Source organism: Cuculus canorus, unplaced genomic scaffold (genome assembly GCF_017976375.1).
Source record: "Cuculus canorus isolate bCucCan1 unplaced genomic scaffold, bCucCan1.pri scaffold_79_arrow_ctg1, whole genome shotgun sequence".
Taxonomy (NCBI): Eukaryota; Metazoa; Chordata; class Aves; order Cuculiformes; family Cuculidae; genus Cuculus; species Cuculus canorus.
Genome location: NW_026527852.1, coordinates 205,317 through 213,786, shown reverse-complemented (window position 1 = coordinate 213,786; position 8,470 = coordinate 205,317). Strand labels below are relative to the sequence as shown.

At 40.6% G+C, this 8,470-nt stretch overlaps 1 long non-coding RNA gene across 1 annotated transcript; it reads right to left on the bottom strand.

Annotated features, from left to right (window-relative positions):
- Positions 1-3,302: 3,302 nt before the first annotated feature.
- LOC128850802 (uncharacterized) lies at positions 3,303-4,836 on the bottom strand. Its single transcript, XR_008448080.1, has 3 exons — positions 4,738-4,836; positions 3,924-3,972; positions 3,303-3,804 (listed from the first exon to the last, which is right to left on the bottom strand). It is a non-coding gene; the product is annotated as an uncharacterized LOC128850802 (long non-coding RNA).
- Positions 4,837-8,470: the final 3,634 nt, after the last annotated feature.

The following is an 8,470-nucleotide window of genomic DNA, read 5'->3' as shown; positions in this document are numbered from 1 at the left end:
AAAATAATATTCCATAAAGCCTTAATCATAAACCACTGGCTATGGCTAAAGGTTTGTAATTTTGATCTACAGTGCTGTGGTACTTGTATGTAGTCAAGCGCGCTGGGACTAAGCTGAGTCGAGCATCACAGAGATAGTATTTAACAATGCAGTGTATTGAAGAGTATTGGTGGGGGGCAAAAAATCTGCATTTAAAAATTGCATCTAAAAATTCTTTCCTACTCATGGATTCTGTGTGATTCCACGACAGTCAAATCTCTGTCATTCACAAGAGTACAGGGAGACCTTATAAATACACTTGCATGTTGGAATTGGTTATAGTTTTCACTTAAAAAGATACATACATCTCAATGCAAGACAACTATGCATAGAGCTATTTATATGTCTGGGTTCCAGTAACAAAAGTCACTTGGATTTTTCACTTTCACTGCCATAATATGCTGAGCACACCCTAAATTATCAGATACACCAACACTGCTCCTTCATAGCTCCGTACAGTGTCTTTACGAACGCCACATGTCTGTGTATACGCAGACAGCTACATTAACACACACACACACACATGCGGGATCGACAGTGCTTCTTCGGAGCAATAACGCTTTTAAGTACCTGTTGTTTCCATTTTCTTGTTTCCAAAGCTTTTGTGTGAATTCTTCGAGCACATTTCTCATGATTCTCTCAGCCTTTCCTCTGCTGGATGGCTGGGGTTTCCAGACAGATAACCTGAAATGTCCCGGGAGAATTTACATAAAAGCAATAAAGCCAAGGAAATGGAAACCACAGAATATCTACATGAGGGGTTTTTCAGTCTTTGCTAAGGAGCTCATTGGTTAATATTTACAAAGGAATTCGGTTTTCCATATTAACAGCCTTTTCACTGTTAAGCAAATGCAGGAGAGTGAGGTGGTAAGAATCATTACTTAAGGGAATGGGGGCTATATGTTAATCCCATTAACGATTAAAAGAGTCTGCTCTTCTCCACCCGAGTATATCAGGAAAAACATCCCCTGAAAAAATCATAAATGGCTTAATCAGGCAAATGTTAATGGAAATCTCTGAAGGGATTTTACTTCCTATTTAAGAAAACTTTAAAGGTTTTTTTGTCTGTTTATTTCTCTGAACTCGTATAAAGGCATTCCAGTTTCTGTCATCCATACCCACAGCACACTCCAAAAGGGAATCATTAAAACTGACACTGCTGCTTACAGGATCAGTAGTACAGTAAAACAATTCCAGTTTCTGTTGAAGGCTGCTCGTTAATAATGAGTTGTGTCCTTGCCTCTGGAAAATGCCTCTGGAAGGTTTTGACAGGACCTTCCTTATGTTAAGTTTCTTACATCGCAGAAACCTCTACCACAACTGCCACATTCTCCTGATGGTGGTATTTTCTGCAGAGAGGTCAGGCCAAACAAACGCAGGTTGAAACTTTCTTAGGATCAGATTTTTGAACTTAATGGCGTTCTTTAAGGAGAAGGGTTTTTTCCCCCACATTTTACAGAAAATACTTGTATTTAATTAGCAAAAGTGCTACTCTCTAATGAATGTACTGGAGTTTTATACTCTGCATAGAGAAAACAACACTCAGGAAACAATGAAAAATTATTGTTTGTATATGTTTCTCTTTCTCAAAAATGCTGGTGCTTGTTAGAAAGAGTGTGAAGTTGTGTTAATTGATCACTTACGACCCTTGAGGGCTGGAATTGGTTCCTCCTTTTTGTAGGAGGAATTGGATCTTGTAGTTCTTAGCAAAGAGACAATATAGATCGAGCCTTCCAGACAAAACTTGCCTATGACTGACTGTTCAAAAACACCCAAGGGAGTTCGGCACCTTGCCACAACAGCAAGTCAGTGGGAACCAAACGCCTAAGGGTCTTAAGAGCTCTTGAAAATTTGTATATTAACAGAGATGCTTGTGTCCCAGTTAGGGATATTCATTCATCCAGTAAAAGCATCTTGTGCAGCTGCTAATAGTCATGAGGGAAGCACTACTTGCGAAATTTAACTGCTTACAAGCTGAGTGTGACTGCCTAAATACTGCAGTCCTAGTGGAGAGATGAACTATCGTACCAAAATGATTTCTCCAAGGAGTCAGTCTACAGCATTTCCACGAGAATAATCTGAACGGCTTTTTAATATCCAAATTAAATTTGCTTTTGTTTTCTTGGGTAGTCTTTGCTATCAAGCAGTGATTTCACTACGAATGAGGGATTAGAATTTTCTGTGGAATGAAATTGTCAAATAAAATGTCAGGATAAATCAAAATGCTGGTTTAGATAAAATCTGTACATTTTGTTTAATAGGTTTGACTTAACTTTTAAATGAACATTTTAAACTGAAATTTTTGTTAAGATTAAAAGAATGAAACATTTGTTGAAAAAAAATGAAGCATTGTAATTCTGGAGTAATTGTGGAAGAAGGAGGGTTACTTTAACCTCAACAAATTTGTACTCTAAGCAGAGTATTTGCTTGGGAGGTTTGACTTTGAGTGAGGCACTTCCACTGAAATGCTTTGAAGTGTCTCTTGTTTTGAATGGATGTTCACTGGTTTGAACTGCTCTTCGCTGACTTGATCTATTTAAAAGACTTGGAAAAGAAGAAAGGGTCTTGTCAGTCCCTGACCTGCTGACAAGATCAACGTATGGCCTGGTTCAAAATTACCCTTCCTCTTGCTGGAGAAAAAGGAAGAACTGGGGAAGAGGAAGAACTGGAAATGTAGACGCTGCCTGGTAGGATGCAGCAGTTCCTCAGGCTTAGCGTGGGGTGATGTCCAAAGGGAAAATGTTTGTGTATTCTTTTGCTTACATCATATTGTTTTGTTGTTTGTTTCTCTGAATATATAATGGTTTCCAATAGCATTCTGTGCTTCCTGTTTTCCAAGTCCTTTTCTTTTACAGTTTCTGTAAAGTTTTCTCATGGGAATGATCTCAATGTGTATATTTAGGCTTCATACTAAACGTATAAAGTTCAAGTTATAAACAGCACATTGGTTCTGGGTTATTTGTCCCGCACATAGATGCCTTCAGCCTACCTTTCTGCCATGGCTAATGCATCCCCGTCTCAGGTAATGTGAACAAGCTAAAGGAGCTTGGTGGGAAATACAAAGATCTCGGTAAAACATAACAATATGGATGTTATTTCAAATTTTTATTTATTTTTAATTATTGTTTTTAATTAGTAAACTGCAAATAGTGAATTCAGTCCTGTTTGAACTGTTCCTACAGCTGTACTATTTACAGACATAAACACAAGTTTAATCCATCAGATTTGTCATGGATTTCCCATTAAATTTGGCCCCAAAGTGATTCAGTGTCCCAGTTCTTAATAGCCCTATGAATATACCCATTCAGTTGTACGTGCAAATATTCAGATTCCTCTGATTTAAGCTTTAAAAAAAGCAGTAGGAAAAGGATAGCTGCATCCTTTCTAATACAGGCTGCTGGTCTAGTTTAGAGACAGCCATAAATTTAACATGAGAACCAGGGACGTAACAAGAAGCAGCTTGGACTGTAAAAAAGCTGTCTATAGACACACAAGATATTCTCAAATAAAACAATATTTATTTTGACATGTTAAACTTTTAAACCCTCAGAACACTGAAAACAGTACATTTTCCGTAAAAAATGCAGTTGAGTATTCCTTAAGAATTAGAAGAACTCATAGATAAATGGGATGACATTCTTCAGGATTGACTTCTTTGCTGCAGACAGGGCAGCGTGTGGTATTCACAAGGGCACTGAACAGGCAGCAACAGCAGAATAGATGTCCACATCTGGTTGATATAAGCTGCTTTCCCTTTCGCACAATCTGGAAGAAAATAAATCACAACAGGTGTTTAGAATAAAGAATTCACCTTTGCACAGCTCACTCTCTGCCCCGCTCTCCCTCCGACAAAAAAGAAACAATGGCAACATATGGCTCCTTACCTCCGAGTAGACATCCATGCAAATTGGACATGTAATGGGACCAGACGGCCTGGCAGGAGAGAGAACAAAACCAGAAAGAAGGGGCATCCATTAATTTCACTGTGCACTGAGGGTTACCCACACGTAAAACATCATGTCATCATGCGACTGCACGAAGGAGCCACGATGCATTTCACCTGAAGATCCCTGCGTACCTATAACTCTCTCAGTCTGTTTCATTCAGTAAGTAGTTAGGGTGTCTCTCACCTGAAGGAAACAGCGCTTCCTTAGGAAGGAGGTGCAGTTCCTCACCCTGCTCTGTTGGTACAGGTCACAGCAGTCTACAGCACTGTGCTGTGCACGTATGGTACGATTAATCTTCAATAGGGCTTAACAAAGGGTTCGCGGAAAAAATATAGCTATCGTTTCTGGAAGCCAAAGCAGTTGTCAGAAATCAAAGCATCCCCTACTCTAATTGAGTAACATCCCAGCCCAGTACCATAGTCATACCAACAAACTCCTTCCTTGTAAAATGTGTGATTATATGAAGCGCATTTTCCTACTGTTCGGCTCCGTCATTCACAGCATTTCAGGGTCTCTCAAGTCATAGCGTCAGAGGTGTTTAGGGAAGGATTTGATGATCAACAGAACAAAACTTTGTGTTGTGGTTTTACATGTTTTTTTGGAATGACTTCTCGCCTACAGTGCTATTATATCTTAGGCGTGAAGCTTTTGTACAGTAATCCAACACAGCTACAAGCCTGCAAAGCAGTTTTCCAGTTTGTACTGTATATCAGAAATTAGCATTTAGGAAGACACTTTATTGGTTACATACATATCGTTCTCTCTTGTTTCATGTTCCTCATGCATTAGGTCACCGAAGTCCCACCATCCCTGGTCTATCAGTCTGAGGAGTCTTTCTTCTTGGCTCTCTGTAATTTAATTATGGCAAGTTAGATTATAAACTTATAGCCCTGGAACTATCCCTCAAATGCACGCTTATAAATAGTCTGTGACTTTTGTCTTTAGTTCCTTCCCTACAATACAGGCCAATCATCCTTTTGACAATTCCTTATCCAAAGCAGAGAGTCCAGTGAAGAAAATGCTGATGAAAACTATTACCAACTCAGGGCTTACAGAATATCTGTGTTTCCAAAACTAAAAAATAAGCCATATTTTGAGGAGCTTTGATGTATGTTCTTTCAGATACTTTCTAAAATATCTGATAGCTACTATCAAACACAGACTGGATCCTTTTTCCAAGACAATGGCCAGATATTCTGGCACTGCAGTTTGCATTTCGGTCAAAGCAGATCCAATCCATGCTGTGCAAGTTCATTGGAAAGAAAGCATAAATAAACTTAGGACAATTGCATTATTGGTTGTAAAGTGTCAACTCACCTTCAGAATCCTTGAATTGAAGCATATAGAAAGAGAGAGAAAAGAAAAATGTAATCAGACTTTAGCGTGACCCACAAGTGATATGTACAAACATCAGAGAAGCTGTGAAGCTAGACTATAACAAGCTATGATTGTTAGAATATCAGCCTGTTTTTCTGAGCAAGAAAATTAATAGTAGCAGTAACTCAGCTCCTGGTCTGAAAAGAAGTAATCAGGTGCTCCTGGTTCTGCTCACACAGCTGCAAAGCGGTAGATGTGGAGGCAGCTTAGGAACCACCTGAACATGCTCCTACCTGCTCCCCAATATCAGGACCCTAATCTCACTTAGGCTGGGGGAGATTCTTCCCCTCTTTCTCCCTCAAACAGGCAACTTTAGGTGTGAGATCCAGAAATACTCTACACCTGCTGAAGGAAACACCCAACCCCAAAGCACTAACAACTAAACTTTGAGCCTACAGCTCATCCTTAAAGTCAGATTCTACCAGGAAGCACAACAGAAAGCATATTTGAACACAAAATTCAGATAAACGTGCTCTTCATTACTTACAGAATCAGAATGAAGGGAACTTCCTCCAGAAGAATCTTCCCTGTCGCCATCGTAACCTTGAAAACACAATGTCAGAATTCAAATCAGAGGTTGCGAAGCAGCAAAATTTCCTGCCAGTATTTAAGAGAGTGAAGTAGGATTCAACCTGACCCTTATTAGTTCAGGTTGACATATAGATTTAATTGCATGTAACATTTTACAGTACTATGCTGTAAATCTCCCTGTCTCTTGTCTCTTCCCCTCTTTCTCATAGTCCAATGCACAGCAGAAACTGAAAAAGCCACAGAGTTACCTGGAAACCAACCACTGCTCTGAATCCTTCCAGGGATTTCAGAAGGCCAGTTAGATTTCTACAGAGGAGACTGTTTAAATTCAGATAATAACTGTAATAACTTGATGGCCAAGTACGGCCTCTCCCATGAGGGACGGGGAATGACTGAGGACAACATTTCAATCATCTTCATAAAACACAGGAGTTCCCAAATAGCGTTTGCCCCTCTCTGCAGTGGCAGCTGCAGTAACTCCCAGCTCATCGCACTGGACGTTCAGACGGCTGAGCAGCATGTGAGTACCTCTCTCACACAACCCATCTAGCACGAGTAGGGAATGTATCGCACCTCAGGAACAGACTAAAACAGGGCTCAGGGGGCTTGTTGGGTATCGATGCCATATCAGGGGCTTTCTAAAGGCAGAGGTTTCCCTTCCTCCCCAGGAAAGGGTCCACAAACTGGTAAACATACATGTTAACTGGAACCCCAACCCTCCAGAAGCACTTTGAATTTCTTTTTTTCTGCATTTCAGGACTGTCTTGTGGTAAATACACTTTAAATCTATGCTGCTCAATTTTTTGGAAAAGGAAGAACCATAAATTTAGAACATTTCCATTATCAATTGTAAACTGTTAACTCACCTTCACCAGACTGGCATCGACGCATATGGAAGAGAGAGAAAAGAAAAATATGATTAGACTTTGGTGTGAACCCCCACTGTAACTCACAACTACAAATAAAGAAGTTAGGAACGGTAGGATATCACTGCATTTTCTGATCAAAAACATTAAAAGTAGCGGTAACTCAGCTCCTGCTCTGAAAAGAAGTAATCGGGTGCTCCTGGTTCTGCTCACACAGCTGCAAAGCAGTAGAAGTGAAGGCAGTTTAGGAACCACCTGAACACGCTCCTACCTGCTCCCCAATATCAGGACCCTAATCTCACTTAGGCTGGGGGAGATTCTTCCCCTCTTTCTCCCCCAAACAGGCAACTTCAGGTGTGAGATCCAGAAACACTCTACACCTGCTGAAGGAAACACCCAACCCCAAAGCACTAACAACTTAACTTTGAGCCTACAGCTCATCCTTAAAGTCAGATTCTACCAGGAAGCACAACAGAAAGCATATTTGAACACAAAATTCAGATAAACATGCTCTTCATTACTTACAGAATCAGAATGAAGGGAACTTCCTTCACAAGAATCATCAGAAGAATCTTCCCTGTCGCCATCGTAACCTTGAAAACACAATGTCAGAATCCAAATCAGAGGTTGCAAAGCAGCAAAATTTCCTGCCAGTATTTAAGAGAGTGAGGTAGGATTCAACCTGACCCTTATTAGTTCAGGTTGACATATAGCTTTAATTGCATGTAACATTTTACAGTACTATGCTGTAAATCTCCCTGTCTCTTGTCTCTTCCCCTCTTTCTCATAGTCCAATGCACAGAAGAAACTAATAAAGCCATAGAGTTACCTGGAAACCAACCACCCCTTCAAATCCTTCCAGGGATTTCAGAAGGCCAGTTAGATTTCTACAGAGGAGGCTGTTTAAATTCAGATAATAACTGTAATAACTTGATGGCCAAGTACGGCCTCTCCCGTGAGGGATGGGGAACGACTAAGGACAACATTTCAATCATCTTCATAAAACACGGGAGTTCCCAAATAGCGTTTGCCCCTCTCTGCAGTGGCAGCTGCAGTAACTCCCAGCTCATCGCACTGGACGTTCAGACGGGTGAGCAGCATGTGAGTACCACTCTCACACAACCCATCTAGCACGAGTGGGGAATGTATCGCACCTCAGGAACAGACTAAAACAGGGCTCAGGGGGCTTGTTGGGTACCGATGCCATACCAGGGGCTTTCTAAAGGCAGAGGTTTCCCTTCCTCCCCAGGAAAGGGTCCACAAACTGGTAAACATACATGTTAACTGGAAACCCAGCCCTCCAGAAGCACTTTGAATTTCTTTTTTTCTGCATTTCAGGACTGTCTTGTGGTAAATACAATTTAAATCTATGCTGCTCAATTTTTTGGAAAAGGAAGAACCATAAATGTAGAACAATTCCATTATCAGTTGTAAACTGTTAACTCACCTTCACCAGACTGGCATCGACGCATATGGAAGAGAGAGAAAAGAAAAATACGATTAGACTCTGGTGTCAACCCCCACTGTAACACACATCTACAACTAAACAAGTTAGGAATGGCATGATATCACTGCATTTTTGATCAAGAACAATAAAGTAGCAGTACTCAGCTCCTGGTCTCAAAAGAAGTAATCAAGTGCTCGTGGTTCTGCTCACATGGCTGCAAAGCGGTAGATGTGGAGGCAGCTTAGGAACCAGGTTAAGAGCTG